This window comes from Canis lupus, chromosome 18 (genome assembly GCF_003254725.2).
Source record: "Canis lupus dingo isolate Sandy chromosome 18, ASM325472v2, whole genome shotgun sequence".
In the NCBI taxonomy this organism is placed as follows: domain Eukaryota; kingdom Metazoa; phylum Chordata; class Mammalia; order Carnivora; family Canidae; genus Canis; species Canis lupus.
In genome coordinates this window covers 8969211-8995803 of record NC_064260.1, presented here as the reverse complement: position 1 = coordinate 8995803, position 26593 = coordinate 8969211, and the positions used below count along the sequence as shown (strand labels likewise).

At 37.6% G+C, this 26593-nt stretch overlaps 2 long non-coding RNA genes across 9 annotated transcripts in view; one reads left to right on the top strand and one right to left on the bottom strand.

The window, feature by feature from the left end:
• Positions 1-26593, bottom strand: part of LOC112661397 (uncharacterized) — a 48566-nt gene that overhangs the window by 20532 nt on the left and 1441 nt on the right. For 3 of the 8 annotated variants that reach the window (XR_003137639.3, XR_003137643.3, XR_003137644.3), the window contains exons 2-5: positions 17162-17251; positions 15674-15844; positions 1217-1321; positions 761-872 (exon numbers count right to left, since the gene is read on the bottom strand). This is a non-coding gene — a long non-coding RNA (uncharacterized LOC112661397). Of the gene's footprint in view, positions 1-760; positions 923-1216; positions 1322-2247; positions 2277-15543; positions 15845-17161; positions 17252-26593 lie in introns of those variants that run through there. The other 5 variants (XR_003137640.3, XR_003137641.3, XR_003137642.3 and 2 more) reach the window with 5 other exon arrangements.
• LOC112661399 (uncharacterized) lies at positions 421-25704 on the top strand. Its single transcript, XR_003137656.3, has 4 exons — positions 421-784; positions 19554-19675; positions 22829-22959; positions 25274-25704. It is a non-coding gene; the product is annotated as an uncharacterized LOC112661399 (long non-coding RNA).

The following is a 26593-nucleotide window of genomic DNA, read 5'->3' as shown; positions in this document are numbered from 1 at the left end:
CCAGAACACATCTTGCAAACTAATTAGTTTTGCTCATGCCTCTCTCTTAAACCACAATTTTTACTAAAGATTTTATCTATTTATTCATGAGAGACAGAGAGAAAAAGGCAGAGACACTGGCAGAGGGAGAAGCAAGCTCTCCAGAGGAGCCCAATGTGGGACTTGATCCTGGAACCCCAGGATCATGCCTTTGAATCAAAGGCAGATGCTCAACTGCTAAGCTACCCAGGTGTCCCTATCCACAATTTTTCTTACAGAGTCCCCTATTTGTCCTTTATAACTCAGCCTATAACTCATCACCTTCTGTAGGAAGTCTTCCTTGACTATCTTCTCTCACCTCCTCTCCTGGGTTACAGGTCCCCTGTGTAGCTCAGTCTTCTATACATTCTAGAATTCATCCACTATGACCTAGCACTGAAAATGTTTATACGTCTAGCACACCTGCTAGACTGTTATGTTCTCTGGTGGAAGAATGGTGCATTGGTCACTCTTACTTCCTAAGGGCCCACATCTGGTATATACCTTGCTGTAACAAATATTTTTTTGATTTGGCCTCATCTGTGAGGAAACTATGCCATGTGCAGGATAAGTGATAACTGTGAACGAGATTAACCAGAATATCATGAGAAGTTTTGGAAAGCTCCACATTTGTTGCCACCTGCCCTGTATCTACTGATATTGCCAAACAGAAAGGGATGAAGGAGAGGATAGGACTTTTCCTCTATGAATGGCTGGAAGGACACACTCTCACTCAGCTTACCTGGTAGCAACTTTGTGACTGCAGGTGCTTATGTCAGATGTTTCAATGTGAATTGGGCTTTCTTTTCCTTGTCTTTAGTTAGTTTGATTTCTTCTCCTCCATCATGCTTGCCCTGCCGGAAAATTGGCACCCCGGACTGTTAACTGGCAAATCTTGTTTGGTCTCAGGATGTCCCCAGATTCCCAGATGAAAGAGAAAGAATAACTTCTTAGATGTTATCAGACACAGAAGGAGAAATACTATGTGAGGATGTGGCCAAGATGTAAATGAAAATAAGTGGCTTTCAGACTTTAAGTACTTAGTACCTTTGTTATCTGAAAGCCTTGTAAGATAATTATTTAAAAATGCAAAACATGTCTATTTGGATGGCTATGGAATTATAGCCCTGTTGTACCCCTGCTCTGAGCCCCCTTTAAGGAATGAGCCCAGGTTAGAAGTAGACAGATTGGTGCTGACCTCCAGGGTAATGTTCCTGGGTTGGTGACCTTGGGTCCAGCCTCTGTGCCCATGTATCCCATTGCAGGTTGGGCATTACCGACACCTTCCACAATTGCCCCTTCTCTAGAGAGACAGATGGAAATGCACTGACATAAGCAGAAAGTAGTAGTGTTTTAAGACTTACTTCAGCAGTTCTGGCAAGGTGAAATTTTTATTTTTTTACAAGAGAAGACAATGTTAGGAAGAGTGGTGGGTAAATTTACACATGGACTACAGGGGCTTCCTAAAAGCAGGGAGATTGAATCCCTGAATCTTAGATTTTTAAAGTTTAAAGTTGTTGAAAGTCCTCTGGGTGGAAAGGTCCTGGTGAAGTCTCTATTACAAGGTCTCTGAAATAGAATATCAATGGGGCTAGAGAGAGGCAGGGGTAGATGGAACCTTCTATTGGGGTGAACAATTGTTCTGAGACTTGGCAGGGTTCAGGTTCAAGGCCTCAAGAAGAGATGGGCTCCAAGAGACTAGGTTTGGTGTGGGCAGCAACCTCCTCACCTCCAGCAATGGCCACCACAGCCAGGTATGGTTATAGACTTTCTCCAGTGGAGAAGGGCCCAGGCAGGAGGGGCACCAGCAGATGCCTTCATATTTCCCAGCCTGCTGCAGAGGACTTTGCTGCTTCCCAAACTACAAGCTTCTGGGAGTGGTAGTTGTATTCTCCTGTCTCTCATGGGTTCCAGCTGGAAAGCGAAGTTGTCCACTGTGCCTTGAAGAATTGTGTGTGGGGGCCTGTGTGTGTGATTATCATGCAAGGGAAGACTCTTGACACACTAAAGGACAGTGTCACAATAAGGAGGTGGCAGGCCCAGCTGCTTATTTAAAACATTACAATACAATATCACCATCTTTTTCACTCCCACCTGGAAAAGTTACATATATTCAAAATATTAATATAAATCATATTAGAGTCAGTTAAGATGCAGATTCAAAAAAGACTCAAGGTATTCTTATATTAATTAGTTCAGATATGTTAAGAAGAAAAAAAATCTTATCACCTTGATTGTTTCCTCAGGGTTATCCATACCTGTGAAGGGAGACATTGATTTTTTGTCAGGGTTTCCAGAGATGAGAGGCCCATGGATGATAAGATAACAGTTTCTCTGAATTGGATTGTGAATTGGTCTCCCAGGGACCTTTTTTGGACTTAGTAAAATGATTGTCACATACTCCAGTGTTTCTGTAGAATTGACTAGGGGAGAAAGCATCCCACCTGGTCTCCCTGGTAGAGGAGGCACCAGAGCCCAGTCCTGATTCACAAGGAAAGATATCATTAGGAAGAGTAGTGCGTAAAACCTTCAGCCCTTTGTGCCTGCTAAGAGTTGGGCACATCTGAAAAGAACACCTTTGTTCTCCATCAGGTGGCTCTTGCAACCCACCTTAGAGGTCATGCCTCAGGAGTCAGACCCTGACTCACAGGGCAGGGTTCTTGGTCCTTGCCAAGGAGCCAAACATAGCAGCCTCAGGCAAAACTGAAATCACCCGCATGCTTGAAAGGAAGGAAAAAACAAAATCAAAATACACTGGCTCTCCTCACGGAGTAGACAGGTCCACCATGACTGTATCTTCTCTGGGAAAAAAACCTACCAGTGTATTTCCTTTCATTCACAAATGAGCAGTATTCAAGGAAACACCAAGGGAGCTTTGAATTAATAAATAGGTGCCCTTGGCTCTTACCTCAAATTGGAATTAGCAACTTTAGGATAATGGTGAATGGAATTTACCTTGTAGTAAATGTCACAAGTCACTGACTTGTCCCAAACAAGTTTCCTTATTAGACCCTCTACCTTTTCTCCTCTGTGCCTAGTGGCATTTACTGCTTTTGGCTACTTGACAAAACCAGGCACGACATGAATAATTATCAATGGGAGATTAGTGGCTGGCTCTCCTCTACCAGACAGACCCAGAGCGGGCACTCTGGTGCAAGAACAATCCATAAGTGCTCCAGGGAAAGTTAGAAAGTGGAGCTGGGGTCAAGAGGTAGATGTCTGGCAAACACATTCGAGATTCAGTTGGAGTCTCTATGATAAGAGTTTAAGGAGATCCCTTAGTCTGTAAATGTGAAGGAGAAGAAATAGAAGACAAATAATGTTCCAGAGTGTGCATCCTGCAGGGCTTCCATCTAGGATCCTGATCTCTTGCCTGGTTTTAAAAACCATAACTTGCTTGGCAAAAAACTTATCAGGGGGGCACCACAGAATGATCCACTTTGTATGTTGAGGATACTACGTGCAAGTATGCCCTTTGAGAATCAGAAGATCAAGGTCATAAGAAGTTTTGACTAGAAATCTAACTCAAATTGTGATACTAGAACCATTCATTCATTCATTCATTCATTCAGAGCACATTTGCACATTTATATTTAGCCAGTTACCACTCAATAATTATGTGATAATCATTAGTGCAAATGAAGCCAGTAATTTTACTTTAAAGAGGTAGAAAATAGTTGCCATAATTTCTAACTTGATTAAAAATACACAGGCCCCTCAGTCTGTCCTTCTCCAAGGTACAAGCATTGGTTGGTTAAAGTTCTTCTCTGGGACCACCAATCTATTCTCTAAATCTGCAATTGTCTCCAGTTCATCATTGCCTGCCTCCTTGCTGTTGCTGCTCTCATTCTGAGTTATCTTCTCTACTTCTCTAAGTGAGTCCTTGTCACTCTCCCAGACTTTACTTCTTCAATGTCAGTCGAGTCATTCTTGAGTCTTAGATCTCTGAACCATGAATGGAGACTTTTCCTTGCAGGGAAGGAACTTCTTCATTTGCCCTTCAACTAAGGTAGCTTAGTTCTTTCAGTTTTCCGTGTTTAAACTGTATAGGAAGATTGCCCAGTAGATTGGAGGATTGGCCCATCAACCATCAGCTTGGGTCTGAAGAGCTCAGTTCTCTGCTTTATCTAGGTACCCAGTACAGGGCACACTTGAACAGCGAGAGGTACCACTTCTGGGGCTAAATATACAGCCATGCATAAAGCATAGTCCACATGCCCAAGAAATTTATAATCTATTTAGGTGGTGAGAACAGAGGAAGGAAACATAGATGGTGATGCCTGTTAATTATTCATTCAGCATCATCGATATTGTAGTAAAGTCAAAGTGTACTTTTTTCTTCACTCACATGCTAAGATGCTTTCAAGTTGTTGTGTGCAACTATGCTTATTTTTACTGCTATATAATATGCCATGGTAATATCATAATTTATCCATTTTCCAGTCACATGGGTTAATTACACTGCTATGAAGATTTGTGTACATGGCTCCTAGTGCATCATATGTAAGTTTCTCTAAGTTTAGTGTTTATACCCAGAAGACTTTGTGGTCTGTGTTTCCAGAAGGAAGAGAACTGTAGCAGGCCACAGTTTGCAAACTTAGTCATGTCTCTGGGTTATAAGAGGGAGCCCTTGATTTACCTCTTGGAATAATTTTATTTTTTCTTTTTTTTTTAATTTTACTTTTTCTTGAGTGAATCTTGACTTTTTACTCTTATTCAAATTTGTAAAGCTTTCTGACAATAGCCAAATGTCAACATTCACATTGAGAATGGCCTCTTATTGGATGACCCAGTGTGGTATTCCCCCCATGTAAAGACTGGTTTCTGCATGATGCCTTCAATTTGAATCCCTTCAGGGAATGGAATGAGTTTTGTCTGACTTGTCTTTAGCACCTGCAGTAGAATGCAATCACAGTGCACTCATCTCCCTCAGTTATCTGAGTGAGATATATATTACCTTCCCAGAAATAACCATTGTGAAAAACCATAGCATACTTTCAACTTTTTTGTGATATTAGCACCATTTACATTGTTACCAGTCTCTATTTTGCAAAGCCTTCAGAGCTCCAAAATTTACTGCAAAGGATAGTTCGTTTGGGCTTGTGCTTTGCAAAGTACTCAAGAACCTCTAGATCAGAGTGGAGAGGAGGAAGTAGCTGAACCAGAGGTCCAGATAAGGAAATTGGACAGTTCCTTATCCCCTTGAAAATGGTATCTTCACAGTGCAACTTTGGTGGTTTATTTGATGTACAAAATTTATAGAGCCCAACAGTCAAGCCCAACAAAGTGAACATTGGACCAACTGTCACTTTAAATTTTCCACCCCAATGCTCGTTCTAATATTATCTAATACAGTTTAATACTTTCTAAACAGGACCATGCATGTTCCTCACTATTTTAAAAATAGACTCTTGAGCCTTATATTTCTCAATTTATAATGGAAATGTTATCAATAGAAAAATGCTCTTGAGAATTGAGTAATACTGTCTTTGTCTTGGACAGTTTGTTTGGTGTTGTTACTTAGCCAAACATGCACAAAATCCCTTTCCTCAAGGATAAATGGGTTCTTCATGGATACTATATCAGGAGATTTCATGAAATTGCTGATGGAAACCAGAAGGATGGTAAGGGGGAAAAGATGAAAACTTGGGATAAAGCTAATCAAAGAGTTTCTAGATTGAAGTAGTTTCTGTTATGGACTGAATGTTTGTCACCTCCCCCTGAGGCCCTAACCCTCAATGTGATGACATTTGGAGAGAGGGCATATAGGAGATAGAGTTAGAGGAGATCAGGGGGTAGAGCCCTCATGATGAGATTAGTGCCCTTATATGAATAGACACAAGAAAGCTTGATGATTTTCTCTCTAGTGTGTGAAGACATGGTGAGAAGGTGACCATCTACCAGCCAGGAAGAGAGCTCTTTCCAGGAAATGAATTGGCTGGCACCTTGATCTTGAATTTCACAGCTTTAGAACTGTGAGAAACAAATTTCTGTTTTATTAAGGCAGACAGTCTATATTATTTTGTTATGGCAGCCTGAACAGGTTAATACACTCTGGTTTTGTTTTTGTTTGTCTCTCTGTTGAAACCAAATGCTAAATTGAGCTCAATGTCAAGTAGTGAAGATTGATTCATTTTTTTTAAAAAGAATTTTTATTGAAGTTCGATTTGCCAACATATAGTATAGCACCCAGTGCTCATCCCGCCAAGTGCCCCCCTCAGTGCCTGTCACCCAGCCACCGAGTCACCCCATCCCCCCACCAACCTCCCCTTCCACTATCCCTTGTTTGTTTCCCAGAGTTAGGAGTCTCTCATGTGCTGTCACCCTCTCTGATATTTCCCACTCATTTTCCCTCCTTTCCTCTATAATCCGTTTCACTATTTCTTATATTCCCTGTATAAGTGAGACTATATAAAGATTGTCCTTCTCTGATTGACTTACTTCACTCAGCATAATACCCTCCAGTTCTATCCACGTTGAAGCAAATGGTGGGTATTCGTCGTTTCTGATACCTGAGTAATATTCCATTGTATGCATAGACCACATTTTCTTTATCCATCCATCCATCTGTCGAAGGACACTGAGGCTCCTTCCACAATTTGGCTATTGTGGACATTGCTGCTATGAACATTGGGGTGCAGGTGTCCTGCTGTTTCACTGCATCTGTATCTTTGGGGTAAATCCCAGCAGTGCAATTGCTGGGTCACAGGGCAGATCTATTTTTAACTCTTTGAAGATCCTCCACACAGTTTTCCTGAGTGGCTGCACCAGTTCACATTCCCACCAACAGTGCAAGAGGGTTCCCCTTTCTCCACATCCTCTCCAACATTTGTGGTTTCCTGCCTTGTTAATTTTCACTCTTCTCACTGGTATGAGGTGGTATCTCATTGTGGTTTTGATTCGTATTTCACTGATGGCAAGTGATGTGGAGCATTTTCTCATGTGCTTGTTGGCCATGTCTATGCCTTATTTGGTAGAATTTCTGTTTGTGTCTTTTGCCCATTTCATGATTGGATTGTTTGTTTCTTTGCTGTTGAGTTTAATAAGTTCTTTATAGATCTTGGATACTAGCCCTTTATCTGATATGTCATTTGCAAATATCTTCTCCCATTCTGTAGGTTGTCTTTGAGTTTTGTTGACTGTTTCGTTTGCTGTGCAGAGCTTTTTATCTTGATGAAGTCCCAATAGCTCATTTTTGCTTTTGTTTCCCTTGCCTTCATGGATGTATCTTGCAAGCAGTTGCTGTGGCCAAGTTAAAAAACGGTGTTGCCTGTGTTCTCCTCTAGGATTTTGATGGAATCTTGTCTCACATTTAGATATTTCATCCATTTTGAGTTTATCTTTGTGTCTGGTGTAAGAGAATGGTCTAGTTTCATTCTTCTGCATGTGGTTGTCCAATTTTCCCAGCACCATTTATTGAAGAAACTGTCCTTTTTCCAGTGGATAGTCTTTCCTGCTTTGTTGAATATTAGTTGGCCATAGAGTTGAGGGCCCATTTCTAGGCTCTCTATCCTTTTCCATTGATCTATGTGTCTGTTTTTGTGCCAGTACCACAATGTCTTGATGACCACAGCTTTGTAGTACAACCTGAAATCTGGCATTGTGATGCCCCCAGCTATGGTTTTCTTTTTCAATATTCCCCTGGCTATTCAGGGTCTTTTCTGATTCCACACAAATCTTAAGATTTTTTGTTCCAACTCTCTGAAGAAAGTCTGTAGTATTTTGATAGGGATTGCATTGAGTGTGTAAATTGCCCTGGGCAGAATTGACATTTTCACAATATTAATCCTTCCAATCCATGAGCGTGGAATATTTTTCCATCTCTTTGTGTCTTCCTCAATTTCTTTCAGAAGTGTTCTGTAGTTTTCAGGGTATAGATCCTTTACCTCTTTGGTGTTAGGTTTATTCCTAGGTATCTTATGCTTTTGGGTGCAATTGTAAAATGGGATTGACTCCTTAATTTCTCTTTCTTCAGTCCCATTTTTATTGTATAGAAATGCCACTGATTTCTGTGCATTGATTTTGTATCCTGTCACATTGCCAAATTACTGTATGAGTTCTGGAAAACCACAAATTACCAAAACTGGAACAGGAAGAAATAGAACACTTGAACAGGCCAATAACCAGTGAGGAAATTGAAGCAGTCACCAAAAATCTCCCAAGACACAAAAGTCCAGGGTCAGATGGCCTCCCTGGGGAATTCTATCAAAGGTTTAAAGAAGAAATAATACCTATTCTACTAAAGCTGTTCCAAAGGATAGAAAGGGAAAGAATACTTTCAAACTCATTTTATGAGGCCAGTATCACCTTGATTCCAAAACCAGGCAAAGACCCCACCAAAAAGGAGAATTATAGACCAATATCCCGAAGAATTCGGATGCAAAAATTCTCACCAAGATACTAGCCAATAGGATCCAATAGTACATTAAGAAGATTATTCACTATGACCAAGTGGGATTTATTCCTGGGATGCAAGGTTGGTTCAACACTCATAAAACAATCAACGTGATGGATCACATCAACAAGAGAAAAAGCAAGAACCATATGATCCTCTCAGTAGATGCAGAGAAAGCATTTGACAAAATACAGCAGCCATTCCTGATCAAAACTCTCAGAGTGTAGGGATAGAGGGAACAGTCCTCAGTATCTTAAAATCCATTTATGAAAAGCCCATGGCAAATATCATTCTCAATGGGGAGACACTGGGAGCCTTTCCCCTAAGATCAGGAACACAACAGGGATGTCCACTCTCACCACTGCTATTCAACATAGTACTAGGAGTCCTGGCCTCAGCAATCAGGCAACAAAAAGAAATAAAAGGCATTCAAATTGGCAAAGAAAAGTCAAACTCTCCCTCTTCACAGATGACATGATACTGTACATAGAAAACTCAAAAGACTCCATCCCAAGATTGCTAGAACTCATACAGCAATTCAGCAGTGTGGCAGGATTGATTCATTTCAATAGAGCTTCTGGGTCTCTTGCAAACCTAAATGTCTCTACAGTGCCTGAAAGTATAATTGTTTAGACCTTGTGGCTGAGGAGATCTTGTGCAAACTCTCTATGTGAGAAATATATTTTGTAACAGGAAAATAATGTACAGAAATACAATTAATTTTGTACATCGTCCTGTCTTGCAAACTTGTTAAACTTGTTTATTAATACTAGCCTTTTTTCTGTATGTGTGGATTCCATAGGCTTTCTATATAGAAGATCATGTCATATACAAGTAGAAATAGTTTTACTCCTTCCTTTCCAATCTAGATGTCTTTTATTTATTTTGCTTCCCTAACTTCCTTGACTAAGTCTCCAGTATGTTGTAGAATAGAAGGGTAAAAAGCAGACATCCTTTCTTAATCCTAAGATTAGCCTGAAAGCTTTCAGTCTTGTGATTTTTTCATAGATGCCATTTATCAGGATAGGAACTTCACTTCTATTCTTAGTTGAGTGTTTTTTAATCATAGAAGATGTTGGATATTGTCAAATGCCTTTACTATGGAAATGATCATATGTTTTTTGTCCTTTATTTTATTCATATGGTACAGTGCATGGATTAAATTCTGTATGTTTAACCAACCTTGTGTTCTTGGGATAAATTCCACTTGGTCATGATGTATAATTCATTCTACATGTTGCTACATTGGGGTTACTGATATTTTCTTTAAGATTTTTACATCTACATTTATAAGGAATAGTACTAGAGTGTTTTCCTTTCTTGTGATGTCTGCCTGAGTTTGGAAACAGGAATGCTGGCCTCATAGATTAAGTTGTTAAATCTTTTCTTGTCCTCCATTTTTTCAAAGAGTTTGTGAAGTATTATTAATTCTTTAAAATTTTAAAAACGATTTTGTTTATTTATTCATGAGAGACACAAAGATAAAGAGAGAGAGAGGCAGAGACATAGGCAGAGGGAGAAGAAGCAGGCTCCATGCAGGGAGCCCGATGCTGGACTCGATCCCAGGACTCTGGGATCATGACCTGAACCAAAGGCAGAGGTTCAACCGCTGAGCCACCCAGGCATCCCTAATTCTTTAAATTTTCATAGAATTCACCACAGAAGCAATTTGTGTCTGGACTTTTTTTTTTTTGTGGTAAGATTTTTTATTACTAATTCAATCTCCTAACTTGTTATAGGTATAGTCAGATTTTCTTTCTTCTTGAGTCAGTTTTGGTAGTTTATATCTTTTTAGAAATTTGCTCATTTTATGTAGGTGATCTTACAAGTTGGCATACAATTGCTTACAGCGTTCCCTTAAAATCATTTTTTATTTTTCTAAGATCAGTTTTACTGTATCTTCTTTCATTCCTGATTTTAATAATTTGAACTCTAGCTAAAGATTTATTATAATTGTCGATCTTTTTCAAAGAACCAACTTTTTTGGTTTCATTGGCTTTCTCTAATGTTCTTCTATTCTCTATTTCATTTATTTAATTTCTAATCTTTATTATTTTTTCTCTTTCTTGTTTTAGCTTAGTTTGCTCTTATTTTCCTAGTTTCTTAAGATGGAATATAAGGTTATTAATGTGAGACTTTCTTCCTTTTTAATATATGTATTTTAGAGCCATACATTTCCCTTCTATACAGCTTTAGCTGCACCTCATATATTTTGACATGTATTTTTTAAAAAATTATTTCAGTATAATTGACACACAGTTCTACATTAGTTTCAGGTATACAAAATAAGGATTCAACTTCTTTAATGTTATGCTATGCTCACCACAAGTGTAGCTACCATCTGTCACCATTCAACACTGTTACAATATCATTGACTATATTCCATATGCTGTGCCTTGTATTGCTGTGATTTATTCATTCCATAACTGGAATCTTATGTTTTGGTTTTCATTCATCTCAAAGTATTTTCTTTCTTTTTTGTTTTTGTTATTTTTTTAGAGAGAGAGTGTATGTGTGTGTATGGGTATGCACAAGTGCCAGGTGGGGGAATAGAAGGAGAGGGAGAGATAATCTTGAGCAGGCTCCATTCCCAGTCCAAGCAGGGCTTGATATCATGACCCCGAGATTATGACCTGAACTGAAATAAAAAGTTGGACACTTAACTGACTGAGCCACCCAGGTGCCCCCTATTCATCTAAAAAGTATCTCTAATTTCCTCTGTGATTTCCTTCTTTTGACCTATTGATCATTTGTTTGAGTTTCACATTTCATACATTTTCCAAATTTCTTTCTGCTATTTATTTCTAATTTCATATCACTGTATGGAATATTCTTTTGTATCATTTCAATTATATTACATTTTTGATACTCATTATATGGCCTCAAATCATCCATTCTGGAGAATTATCTATGTACATGTGAGAGTAATGTGCATTCTGCTGTTGTTAGGTGGAGTCTATAGATGTCTATTGATCTAGTCAGTTTATAGTGTTACAAAATATTCTATTTTCTCATTATTCTTTGTAGCTGTTCTAACCATCATTGAAAGAGCTGTATTAAAGTCCCCAATCCTTAGTGTTGAATTGTGTATTTTTTCTGTCATTTCTGTAAGTTTTTGCTTCATGTATCCTAGGGCTCTGATATTAGGTACACATATGTTTATAACAATTATGCCTCCTTGATAAATTGGTCCTTTTATCATTATAAAAGTTTCATTCTTTGTCTCTAGCAGAAGTTTTTTCTTAGAGTTTATTTTTTCTGTTATTAGAATATCTATTATAGTTCTCTTCTGATTACTGTTTGGCTAATATATCTTTTTCTAGCCTTTTACTTTCATTCAATTTGGTTTATTAAAGTGTGTTTTGTAGACAGCATATAGTTAGACTTTCCTTTTCAAATCTTTGCCTTTGATTGGAGTGGTTAATCCATTTACATTTAGTATATGTGCTGCTGAAGCGAGCACTATCCATTTACATTTAGTATAATTGCCAATAAGGTACATCTGCTGTTTTGCTTTTTGTTTTTATACATCTGATATCTTTTTGGTTTCTCTATTCCTCCATTAATGCCTTCTTTTGTGTTAAACATGATCTAATGTATCATTTTAATTGTCTTGTCATTTATTTTGCTATTTTCTTTTAGTTATTGTCTCAGTGTTTGGGATTATCATTAACATTTTAATTTTTCACAGTCTCATTTGGATAAATACCAACTAATTCAAATAATATACAAAAACATTCCTCCTCCTCTTTTCCTTTTATTATTTTTCTAAAATTAAATCTGTATATATCATCTGATATAAATAAAGACATATTCTTTATGTAATTTTCTTTTAAATAAGAAAGGAGAAAAAAGTGTTATAAATAAAAAATACATTTGTACTATCTTCTATATTCACCTACATGCTTATCCTTACTAGGATTCTTTACTTCATGTGAATTTGACTTATTCTCTAGTGTCCTTTTATTTTATCCTAAAAAGTTCTGTTTAGTATCTCTTGTAAGGCATATTTGCTAGTGAGACATTCTTTCAGCTTTGTTTATCTGGAAATGTCTTCATTTCTTCTTTAATATTATTTTTAAGAACAAAAGCTGCTAGATATAGAACCCTCATCTTCTTTCTGTGCTTTGTGAATGTTATCCCAATGTCTTCTAGTCTTCATGGTTTTTAATGAGAAATTAGCTATTAATATCATTCATGATTCTTCCTAGTATAGGATATATTGCTTCTTTCTTGCTACTTTCAAGATTTTCTTTTTGTTTTGGGCTTTTACCAGTTTGATTATGATGTATTTTGATCAGATCTCTGAATTTATCCTATTTGGAATTTCATGGATATGTAAATTAACACTTTGCATCAAATTTGGAAAGTTTTCATAAATTATATCTTCAAATATTCTTTCTACCCCTTTCTCTCCTCTCCTTCTGAGACTGTCATTCTACCATCTTGATGGTATCTGATAGGTCTCTTGAGATTCTGTTTTACTTCACTCTTTCTTCTTTCTGTCCTACAGATTTGATATCTCAGCTAACCTATCTTCAAGTTTGCTAATTCTTCCTGTTACTGGCTCAAATCTGTTGCTGCTCCCTTCTAGTAATTTTTTCCTTTCAGTTATTGTATTTTTCAACTCCAAAATTTCTATTTGGTTATTTTTATAGTTTCTATCTTCATCGATATTCTACAGTTAGTTGATGAGACATCATTCTCATACTTTTATTTTTTTAGATGTGATTTCCTTTAGTTGTAAGAGCATACTTAAATTATCTCATTTAAAGCTGTTTTCTAGTAAGTTCAATGTCTGGGCTTCCTCACAAGTTCCACTGATGACTTCTGTTCCTGTGGATGAGCTATACCTATTTCTTTGAATATCTCATATTTTTTGTTGAAAAATGGACTTTTTGGGATCCCTGTGTGGTGCAGCGGTTTGGCACCTGCCTTTGGCCCAGGGCGCGATCCTGGAGACCCGGAATCGAATCCCACGTCGGTCTCCCGATGCATGGAGCCTGCTTCTCCCTCTGCCTGTGTCTCTGCCTGTGTCTCTGCCTCTCTCTCTCTCTCTGTATGACTATCATAAAAAAAAAAAAAGAAAAATGGACTTTTTAAATAATATAATGTGTCAACTCTGGAAGTCTAATTCTATCCCCTTCACAGAATTTGTTATTGCTATTTTTTGTTATTGTTCTTTTTTAAAAAAAGATTTTGTTTATTTTTTCATGAGAGATACAGAGAGATACAGAGACAGGCAGAGGGAGAAGCAGGCTCCATGCAGGGAGCCGGATGTGGGACTCAATCCTGGGATTCCAGGATCACACGCTAGGCTGAAGGGAGGTGTTCAACCACTGAGGCACCCAGGTGTCCCTTTGTTATTGTTCTTGATGTTGTTAATGGTTTTCCTAAACTAATTATAGAAAGCCTATATTCTTTGTCATGTGTGGATACTGAATTTTCTGCACAATGAGGTTAAACAGTCCACTAATTACTAGAAAGAAAGTTCCTTAAATCTTAAATGCCTGTTTATCATTCTTTGCCAAGGGCTTCTCTATATGCCTTGAGAGATGTTGTCAATCAACTCTCAAGTAGGCAGTTTACAATTTTGCTTTAGCCTTCAGTCAGCAGTTTCTTGGTGAAATCACAGATTTTCAGCAGGAATGCTTGAGCCTTTGTCCTATCCAGTATGCAGCAGGACAGCCTCTCTCCTTTAGCTAATGAAGCCTCCATTGCCATTTTGAAGACAACAAAGAAATGACTAATTCTCTCTTATTCTGTGTTTAGCAAAACACAAGACATACCCTTAGGCTGGTTTGCTTCTACAAAGAAATTTCATAGCTGTCTTGGAGGCTCTCATGCATATCATGCTTATCATTGCATAAGTAGCAGAATGACAGAAAATAATTTTTACAGTTTAGTTATCTATTTGTTATAATCATGCCATTTCCTCTATGCATGAAAATACTAGCACAGCTATCTCTTTAAAAAAAATAATTTGCGACCTGTGGTTGTGTTCCAAAGTGGTTGCAAGATAGATTACTAAAGCAATATTTAATAGACGACTTTCTCCATCATTCCATGATTCATGTAACTTGCACTGAAATGTAACCCACAAACAGATTTAGTGTCAAATCTGGCAATAACCCTGCTCCCCCAGAAACCTTTGATGCTACATTGCCCAACTGCCAATGATGAACATTAGATTCAGAGCCATTTGTGAAGTGGAAAAGAACAACTACCCACAAAAGGGCATAGCACATCATTTGCACTTCATGCTTCAGAGTTGTTTCTCATAGTGGTCTCTGCAGTTATTTTTTGAAACTGAGACTTGACAAATATATATCTTACGTTCATGTCAGTCTTTTGTTCCCACACAGGTTTATTCTTGCAGCCGTCACTGAACGTAAATGACATCAGTATTCGCAAAGAGAGTCCCATTAGTGCCATTAGAAGGATGCTCCATTTTGCTTCCAAGTCCAAACAAGAACATTTGAAACCAGAGTAGATTTTGCACAATATATAAGCATTCCAGAAACTGTAAATACTTTTGAATGCTCCATGAATCTAAAAGATGTTGGAAATTCAGAGACCTGCACTTTGGTGGCACTAAAAATATATTTCTAAAGAGAAATATGACATGACAAATATATGGCATGTCAATGTGGAAAAGTTTGAAGTATCTTTTTCACTTTTTCTTCTTCCAACCTTTCTCATGCCTCTAGATATCTTTTTTCAAATAGAATGTTTAGTACTACATGTCATTTTATGTTTTTGTAATATATCCTAGCATACCAGCATATTACTTCTCTTCCAGAACTTTAATACATCAGTCCACAAACATATATATGTGGCAGTGAGTGTTCAACAGCAACCCCAAATGTCACTGGTGATATGATAACTTACCTGAACAGACATATCTGAAAAGTATTACCATAAGGATTTTTGAAGTCAAATTTTTATTCTTGAAAGATTGGGATACTCTCTTAAGAAGGGGGAAAATGCTGTGTACACACAGATGATATGAAATAACACTATCATGAGACTATAACTAGATGTGAATTCTCCTCTTCCCCATCCATAGCAGATCACTTTAAATTACATAGTTAATTCAATATATTTTGAAATACTTGAATAATCTTGGATGATTTCAAACTGCAGTAAAGTTTACCAAGTCCAAGTTAATTGTTTATTGAAGGCTGAACTTCTTGTCTACACATGGGCACTCTCCAAGAGAAGGCACTGAGACAGATGGGTTCACACACAGAAACCTACCCTACCCCCTCAAAGGAGTGAGGGAGTGAAACCAAAGACTCCTTCATTGAGGACGCCATGATGTTTCCAGGACTCTGTCATCTGTTTCTTTCTTATCTTCTTTGTTATCAGTCACTCCGCTCCATGGCCTTGGATTCTGTTGGATTAGACTTTATCTCCCACCTTTTATTGCTGAAAAGGGAGGGAAGAACTCAGAAAATCCATTTTTTCTTTATTTGCTTCAAATGCAGTCAAAGCCTAAGATAGAGCAGAGGTAAGGTGCTTGCTGTCTCCTTTCCTCAAGTGGACAATTTATGTCTCTATATGTATAAGATTGAGTGATATCAATAGTTCAATAGACTCTCCAAGATTCTCAACGCCTACTATAGGGATCCCTTCAAAAACAAATCATACACAACAATAACAACAACAAAAACTAACTCAAGAAAATAGTGAGTTTTGCCTAGGCAGGCAGCACACTGGCAGTACTAGTAAAGAATTCTAAGTTGAAAAGTCCTCATTAATGTCATTAAAATAGTATGCAATTCAATGGGAAATAGGTGGTTTATTTTGCCTTTCCTGGACTGATCACACAATGGCTCTAAGTTGACTTTTGATAAGGAATACAGCAGAATCCAATGTGCTTATTAGATAGGAGTGTCGTGGATCAGCTTCTGGAAACTTTTCTATCCTAATCAGCCCCAGCCTGTTTATTTTCAAATCTATGTATCTCTCTTTTAGGCTGGTTTCCAGGTGTATCATCTGGAGATGAGTGTATTTCTCGTATCCTGCCCTTAGAATGAGGGCAAAGAAGAAGCTGACCAAACCAAAGGGACTGTATTTTAAGCATCAACTGTACCTTTCCTGGGAATTTCAATAAATAGGGATACAGCACAGATCCAACTGTGCTTTCACAAGTTCTCTCTTCTGAATTATACCATTTCAAAATTTACCTAAATATTATGTGAATTATTCCCACGTGTATGCATTATGCTGATTTTATTTTCAAATATTTTACTTTTTTTTTACCCAGAAGTAAGAGACATTTTTGGCAAATTAAAAGTATTGTTGGCTGCCCAAGTGGAGACTGTCACCAAGTTCCTCAGCTCACTGAACAAGAACATATCCTATCCCAAATCTGCTTTCCAATGAGACAGAGATGTTTTCTGATTTTTACTCTTCCCAATGCAACTAATGCATTGTTTGCTTGGATATTAGACCACAGTTAGATAGCTTTTTAACACCAATTTCATTTCTATGCTTTTAGGAATGAAAATAATTGTCTCCAGAAACCTGAACAGCAGGATATGTTTTCATAACTTACCTGGAGCCAATTTGTACTAGGAAGAATGTTTTCATGTTGCACTCCTTAAGAAGAGCTGTGTTAAATTAAATAAAATACTTCTTTCCAAAGTTATTTGCATACAAATTTAATAATGTTAAATGACTCTCTATGGAATAAATATGGGGAAACATTACTTACATAATCAGTATTTTACTTACACTTACATATATCAATATCCTAGTCACTTTGTTATAAAGAACCATCACTGTGTGCTTTTTCTCTTCATTCTGGCAGGGCATTCACATCTAGATGATCTAGAAACAGTTCCAAATCAAGATAGAAGTCAAACATAGCAACATTTTGATCCTTTGAAAAGATGTCGAATGTAGGTTTAGATTGTGCATTTTCAGGAAGCTGACTTCCTTATCTAGCCTGATTAAGACCATCAACAGGAGACCTATCTTGGACTTGTCAAGAGCAACTGTTTATCCTTTACCTGAGATGCCTCTCAGCCCTCTGAGTACTGAATTGAACAAATGGTATTAGGAGTTTTCAGAAAAGTTTTCATATTCTATCTAGTATTCTTTGTTGTTTTGAAGATAGGAAATGTCTTCTTAACCTTGTCTCAAGGACAACAAAAGAGTTGTCTAAAAGTTAAGTACTCTATTCATGCCTCGAGTCAAGCTGGACTGTCAGATATCTTCACATTTGGACTTAAAATTTGCCTAATTTAAGTGGCCTTTTACTTTGTGCCCTGGATTTTTAAGGGAGGCTCCCCATGGTGTCCTTCCCTAAAGAACTCCAGTTGAATATACTATGTGACCTCAATCAGTGTTTCCTGTATGAGGCCCCATCAGTGTGATTTCCTTGAGAAATTAACATAAAAAGTACATTTGCTTTCCTAAGGAACTAGTGTGTTTCTTCTTATCTAATATTAAGAACTGTGTAATAGTCCATATTTCCCTTGTTTCACTTCGGTTGCCAGAAGACTTAGAACCAAATTTAATGTTTGCAACTAGCTTATGTGGCCTGTGTATTTACATTCTTTAATCATTTTCCCTGCTTTTCTTTTTTTTATTTCTTCATTAATTCATTCATTTTAATCTTACCAAACATCAATTAATCTGAGAAAAGAGGCAGAAAATAATAACAATAAAAAGAGCAATGTTTGATAATTTTCAAAATAAAGGTTGTTTTACTTCATCATGATCATTGACCAATTTCTAATGACAACTCTATGAATCATATTAATTAGTTGCGTATGGTGTTTCTTTTAAAGTATATATTCAGCGAAAATAAACAAAATAAAAAGTACTTTTGTGTTTTGATTGATTTAAGTTCCAAGAATTTGTCAATTCTATTTCTGAAATATAATTTAGCCCCTTTTGGAAAAACTGACAGAGAATTGACCTATGCAGCTACTACCAGAGATTGAATCCTTCATTTTAAAATGGATAATTGCAAATAAAAATGTAAGTTATTTACATTAGCTGAACCTCACTAATTTGCAGATACCATGACTGAAAGAAGACAGTTGGTTGAAAATCCAAAAAGTTGTGAGACTTTAGTCATGGTAATGGCCTAATTTTTAATACCACAACACAAGATTCTTCTCCTTTGTCTTTTCCCCCATAACTCTCTTCTTTTCTGCTCCATCCATCTCCCAGTCAGGAAATTTCTTTTTTAAATTACTCAGAGAATAGAAATCAGGTTTACACAGAAGAACAAGGCTGTGCAATAAGAAGTAGATAATATTATCAAGACAAAGTTTTGTCATGTGCATTTTAATTATGAGGAACCTAAAGCTACTTCCAAGGATAAACAGGACTCTATAGATTTGATAGAGTTTCTAGAGGTGGTTAAACTAAATGGGACAACTGGTTGGGAGCCAGGGTTCTGGGAGGAGGTAAGTAGGAAAAAAGATGATGAAGGGAGACCAGGAGAGAGAGGACTCAAGAGAAGGATTCTACAATAATGGGAAAATTGAAAACTAATAAACAAACCTGTTTTGCATTACCTTCTAAACATATATTAGTGATCCTGAGGCACCTGGGTGGCTCAGTGGTTGAACATCTACCTGCCTTTGGCTCAGGTCATGATCTCGGGGTCCTGTGGTTAGAGTCCCACATCAGGCTTCCCCCAGGGAGCCTGTTTCTCCCTCTGCCTATGTCTCTGTCTTTGTGTTTCTCAGAGTAAATAAATAAAATCTAAAACACAAACAAAAACATAAATTAGTGATGATAGCAATATTCTCTTTCTGGTTGTGGATTGTCCTCTTATGCCTTTTCGGAAGTTAAGAACTCTATTAAGGTGTGATTAAAATCTTGGCTAAACATAGAGCAATAGATGTGAAAAAGATTCAGTTTGGTTGAAAGAGCTTGGAGAGGAAACATGTGAAATTGTTCTAGAGGCTGTTTAAATTAGCTCCTTGTCCCCTATTCAGAGAGATGTATATTTGATGATTACCAGCATATGACCCTGGGACATGACCAAACACATCCTTCTCTGACCTCAGTATCTATAAAGCACAACCTAGGAGTTACTCAGAAGATCCCTTCTGTTCCCCAGATGGGGTGGCAACTGACATGCCATGTGCTTTCTCTCCCATTACTACAGAATCCTGTGCTGCCCAATAGCTGCTGCTTCTGTATGGGCCAGAGTAAAATCTCACTGGCGTGGGAAAGGTGCCGCCAGGCTCCTTGGGGCAGGGATGTTATCCTTGTCACAGCTGGAAAAGAGTAAGTTGAGATTGGATCACGAAGTGTTATTGTAAGTCACTAAGTTCATGTGTAAGTAATGAGAGAATCACAGGATCTTGATTTAATGACGAAGATGAGCATAGAACCCCTCAGCACAGAGTACATTTCATAGGAAACTGATAACCAGATCGTCCCACACCCAAGCAATTAAAATAAAATAACCTCCCTCCCATTTCCTAATCTCACATACTCTCACCCTCAATCAAAATGATGTTGATTATGTACTTGTTTAAATTCTGGCTAAGTAGCTTTGAACGTCCTTTCTCAAATTCTAGGAATTACTGGAAATAAAACAGTGATTTCTTATATAGAAATACATACAATAACCACCAAAAGTCACTCTTTCACTATTTCTTCCCTAATATAGAGCCTAATACTGAAATCAATGAAGAAAAACTAAATATGATGGATATTTCCAATCTGTAGAGCATAATTTTAATAACAGATGATACTTAATAAGTTTCTTTTTTAAGGTTTTATTAATTTATTAATGAAAGACAGAGAGAGAGAGATTCAGGCAGAGGGAGAAGCAGGCTCCATGCAGGGAACCTGATATGGGACTCGATGCTGGGATTCCAGGATCACGCCCTGAGCCAAAGGCAGATACTTAACCACTGAGCCACCCAGGTATCCTGATATTTAATAAGTTTCTATGTAACCTGCCCATTTTTCTTTTCTTCTTTCACGAACCTAAGGAAATTTCCAAATGAAAAACATACTCTTTCTATCACTCCAGGATAAGGATTGAAACAAATTCCTTCTTTTGTCCATATATTTGAGTCTTATTTACATACTTTTGCAAAACTAGAAAGAAATGAGATGATCTAGATATCTCTGAAATATTTAGGAAATAATCCCTTTATACAACACACCATTTATAAAATCCATAGACTAAGTCACAGACTGAACCAACTCATGACTTTGAATTGAATAATGGAACTGCATTTGCCTAGTCAACTGTGAGAACTACTTCAAGACAACCTCATCCTATTATCAGGGCTAAACTTAGACTTGGGCTGGGCAGAATAAATCACCATCAGTTTATTATGCTTCCTCTATGTATGTAATTTGGTGGGTGGTTCTAGCCCTGGGGAGCAGAGAAACTGATGCAATGTGGTGTCCACACATTAATTTCCAACCTTGATCTGACAGTTCAGAGGTGAGAGTCAGCTTCTGAAGCCAGAAGAGACATCAAATAACACAAAGTTCTCTTGGGACTGTGGAAAAAGAAGTCATGCTGATCACAAGACAAAAAAGCCTAGGTTGGCTAAGGGTATGGAGAGGACATAGGGCTTAGTGATTAATAAGACAAGATAGAGTAATCAAAAGCAGTCTACTGAATGGGAGAAGATATTTGCAAATGATATATTCAATAAAGGTATCCAAAATATATAAATAACTTATGAATTCAACACTGAAAGACTCCAAATAATCTGCTTAAAAATGGGCAGAGGACTCAACTAGATATTTTTCTAAAGAGGACATAAATGTGACCAACAGACATATGAAAAGATGCTCAACATCACTAATCATCAGGGAAATGCGAATCAAAACCACAATGAGATGTCATCTTACACCTGTCAGAATGGCTAAAATAAAAAATACAAGAAATAACAAGTGTTGATGAGGAGACAGAGAAAAATTAACCCTCATGCACTGTTAGCAGAATGCAAACCCATGTGGCCACTGTGGAAAACAGTAGAGTTTCTTCAAAAACTTAAAAATAAAAATATATATAAACTATAAATAAATAAATAAAATTTTTAAGATATGTACTACTGGGTATTTGCCCAAAGAAAATGAAAATATGAATTGCAAAAAACATATGCATGTCTATGTTTATTGCAGCATTGTTTATAGTGTCCAGGGTATGGAAGCACTTCCAGTGTCCACTGATAGAGGAATAGATAAAGAAGATGTGACCTATAGAGATATATAGAGATGTACACACACACAATGAAATACCACCTGCTGTAAAAGAATGAGATATTGCCATGTGTGGCAACATGGATGGACCTAGAGGGTATAACGCTAAGTGAACTAAGTCAGAGTAAGACAAATACTGTATGATTTTAGGCATATGTGAAATTTAAGAGATAAAACAAAGAATAACAACAACAAAACAAAGGAAAAACAGCCAAATGAAAAAAAAAAAAAAAAAAAAAGAAAAACACTCTCAAATACAGAGAACAAACTGGTGATTGTTAGAGGGGTGATGGATGGGGGGATGGATGATATAGAGTACACTTATCTTGATGAGCACTGAGTAATGTATAGAGTTGCTGAAAAAAAGAAAGAAAGGAAGAGGAGCAAAAGAGTTCTCTGAAGCAGAGCCTCAAGCAACAAAAAGGCTAAGGCTACATTTGTGGAGGTCTAGGGTAGGCCTACTGCAGGACACGTGCTGACCCTTACTGCAAGTCATGTCCTTTCCTATAGACCTTTCAGAACCCTCCTCCTGAGCCCCTGTGACCCAAGTGTCCAGAAGGCCTGCTTTTAGCTAAGTGGATGATGCTGGGTGAGCTCCCAAGGCCCAGTCTCTTCCAGAAGACACTAGGTTATGCTTTTGTTCTAATTCCTCTAACCAGCTGAATGAGGCCAACTCAGGTTACTAGGAGTATCAGGAGGGGAAAAAACCTTAATGAAAGGATGGCTTGTCCTGCTTGTGATTTATGAAATAGCTCTGTAAACTCCACCATTGCTGGTTGTTCCAGAGCCTTTCTTGGCAAAAATATTCATGTTAGAAATGGCTTATCAAATCCTACCATGTTATAGGGTCTGTCTCAACATTTTGACCTTGCGGTAAACACTTTATTATGCCCTGATTAAGGTGAGGAATCTTACTGAAGAAATAAAGAAAATTCTAAATTCACATTTGGTCTTTCAGAGTCCTAGTCCAAGTGAGAAATTTTAAATGGAATATAGAAACCTGATATCCAGATTCAGTCCCACATCCTATTAGATCAGTCATGTCTAAAGGCTTTTATTTGTTTTTTCTATGTCTGCTTTGATTTGCCGAAGTTCACATCTGTTTCTGTTCTTGAATTTTTTATTAATAAATTATAGGAAAAGCTTGAAGTATTTTAATATGTTCAGTTCCCCATGATAATCTTATAAATGGCATATGCTTTGCAGTGTCAGTTCTTCCTGCTGGCTCTCTTCCCAGAGATGTGGACATTCCCAAGATGTTCTCTCTCCAGTGGCAGCAGAAGGGGCTGCCCTATGACCGACAGACATGACTGTTCTCAAAGCAACATTCTTTGCAGGTAGGAATCATCCATCCACTTTATTCCTTTCGGGGCAGCAAAATATTGATGGCAACACATTCAGAGTCTGTCATGAGGGGTTCTTAACTTGGAACTTTCAGAATAAAGGTTTTCTGAGTATGACTGAAGTCAAACTCTTAAGTTTTTAGTTTATGCATAGATACTCTCTTTTGTGTCAGATATAGGACTAGATGTTGATAATATAAATGTGATTAAGATATACTCTTCCCTCAAAGAGCTCACAAACCAATGGGAAAGAAAAGTATGAAACAAAAGCAAAGGATGGCAAGTACCTGACTAATTTGCATATGATCTAGTTGGGACTCCATGGAGGGAATTCAACTTGGGGAAGTAATTATGACATACTTCGTACAACAGCTGAATCCTCAAACAAGCATTTGTCTGACAGGATCAGGGTGAGGGCATTCAGTAAGGAAGGGGCAAGAAATAAATGAGTCTGGAGAGTTGGGCAAAGAGGACAGGAAAGAATGGTAGGTGAACCAGCTGGAGCAAATTACTGTGGGCCTTGCCTACTGGACAATTTTGTTGGTATTTGAGAGGCATGGAAGCATTTGAGGCAAAGGAGTGACATTCTCTGATACGTTGTCTTAATCATGTGTCAGCCGTTACAGATAGTCCAGAGAGATGTGAAATCTGTTCAAAGATCAGTTCAAAGATTATGGTGATATCCAGGAAAATAATGAGGAGGACTGATATTCAGCCTGGAGCAGTGAGAAGAGGGGGAATGGAGGGACCTAAGAGATTCAAAATGTATACGTATGGAGATGAATCAATGAGATTGAGGGCTGACCTCAAACTTCGGGTATAAATTATGGTCCAACTCATAGATGTGACAGATTGTCTTTTTGTTAAATTTCAGCTTTGTTGGGGTGTAATCGACATATAAAATTGTAAGATATTTAAAGTGTATACCTTGGTGATTTGTGTACATTCTGAAAGGACTCCTCCTACCTAATTAAAATATCTATCATTCCCCTCCCTCCTTCCCCTTCTTTTGGTGAAAACATTTAAGGTCTACTTTCATAATAAATTTCAATTGTACAATGCATTGTTATCAAGTGTATTCATCATTTTACATTAAATCCTTAGACCTTATTCATTTTATAGCTAAAAATTTGTAGTCTTTTACCAATCCCTCCGTATTTCCCCCATTCTTCACCTTAGCCCCTAGCAATCACTCTTCTACCTTCAATTCTTTCTTTTTACTTTTTCAGGATTCTACATGTAAGTGATACCATGAAGTATTTGTTTTTCTCTAGTTTATTTTACTTAGTATAATGCCCTCAAATTCTATCCATGTTGTCTCAAATAGCAGGATTTCCTTCTTTCTCATGGTTGAATAATACTCCGTTGTATACATATATCACATCTTCTTTATCCATTTATCCATTGAGGGACACTCATGTTGTTTCCTCATCTTAGCTATCGTGAATAATGCCACAATAAACATCAAAGTTTCTGTACAACAAAGGAAACTCAAAAAAATGAAAAGGTAACCTACAGGACAGGAGAAAATATTTGCAAATCATATTATCTGATAAGGGGTTAATATCTAAAATATTATAAAAAGGCATAAGAACTTTTACAACTCAACAGCAAAAATTCAAAAATCCAATTTAAAAACGGGCAGAGGAGCTAAATAAGCATTTTTTTAAAAAACTGATGGTCAATAGGTATATTAAAGGGTACTCAATATCACTAATCATCAGGGAAATGTAAATCAAAACCATAATGAGATATCACCTGACACTTGTTAGAATGGTTGTTACCAAAAAGATGAGATAACAAGTGTTGGTGAGGATGTGGAAAAGATAACCCTCATGTACCGTTAGTAGGAGTATGAATTGGTGCAACCACCATGAAAAACAGTATGGAGGTTCCTCAAAAAAATTAAATGAGAACTACCATATGATCGAGCAATCCCACTTCTGGGTATTTATCCAAAGGAAGTGAAAACAGGATATTGACAAGATGTTTCCAATCCCATGTTGATTGTGTCATTATTCACAATAGCTAAGACAGATTGTCTCAATACCCATTAAAACACTAGGCATAGTTAGGTAGATTTTATTTGTTTAAAAAAAGATTTTATTTATTTATTCATGAGATACATAGAGAGAAAGGCAGAGACATAGCCAGAGGGAGAAGAAGGCTCCTTGGGGAGCCCAAGGCAGGACTCAATCCTCGGACTTCGGGACCACGCCTTGAGCTGAAGGCAGATGCTCAACCACTGAGCCACCCAGGAGTCCCTAGGTAGATTTAGTGTCTAATAAAGGTATTTCTCCTCTTTCAGGCTCTGTGGATTATCATCTGTACCACATGAAAAGCTGTGTCCTTTCAGGAGCCCTACTTCTATTTGCACTTTTCCTCTGTATTTGCATATTACTTGTTCACAGTTTGTTTCAAGAACAAGTATTTTATCACATTCTTTTTTGTCTAGCAGTTCTTTTCTTTCAATTAATATTATTTTGTTACACAAGTAATTCATGTTCACTACAGAAAATAGTAAACCATGCATGTAAGAAAGTAAAACTCATTCTTAAGTCTACCATCTAGAGAAAGCTGCAGTTGACATTTCTTTTGTATAGAACCAACCAGAAATTTTATGCATATGACTGAAATATGTATTTATATAAAGGTAGGTTTTCTATACACATCTTAGTTACCTGATTTTTTTCTCAAAAATATACTGTTAACATTGTCTCCATGTCAATAAAGATACAAACTGAGGTAGTTTTAAATGTCTGCACCGTACTTTTTCTATGTTTGTACCATAATTAATCAATTCTCTTTGGAGGCCACTTAGTTTCATTATTTTTACTAAACAATGCTGCTTTAAGTTTCAGGTTTGGGATTGATTTTATCCTATTTGCCGGCACAGAAATAAGCCAAGTACTATGCAATGGAAGCCAGCAAAAGACATAAAACTTCTGGGCATCATCCTATGCACTGGTTCTCCTGGGCCCCAAACCCCACAGCAGCAATTCCATGGACCCAGATGGATGCTGTGTACACAAGTTTAGGGAATCCACTTCTATTCCTGCAGTAAGAAAGCCTGCTCTTTCCCCAGGAGACATTACCTCATCCTTAAAGGTCATCTGCCTTACTCACAAGCCTGAGAAATGGCCTGGATAGAGTGGTAGCTGTTGTCCTCTTGGCATAACACAGCAAGATGTGTAGGAGCACAAGAGAACCGCGAAGGGCTCTTCTAATAATACATATCTTGCCCATATATTTTTAAATAACCTTTGGGTAAACTCAAAGGACTTAAATCACTCCCCCAAAGTGTTGGCACTGTTAATAGACTTTCCAGGGATGCCTGGGTGCCTCAATGGTTGAGCATCTACCTTCAGCTCAGGGCATAATCCCAGGGTCCTGGGATAGACTTCCACATCGGGCTCTGCCTATGTCTCTGTCTTTCTCTCTGTGTCTCTCATGAACTAAAAAAAAAGAAGAGGAAAAGAGAAAAAATGAGTGGGAAATATCAGAAAGGGAGACAGAACATGAGAGACTCCTAACTCTGGGAAATGAACTAGGGGTGGTGGAAGGGGAGGTGGGCAGGGGGTGGGCATGACTGGGTGACGGGCACTGAGGGGGGCACTTGATGGGATGA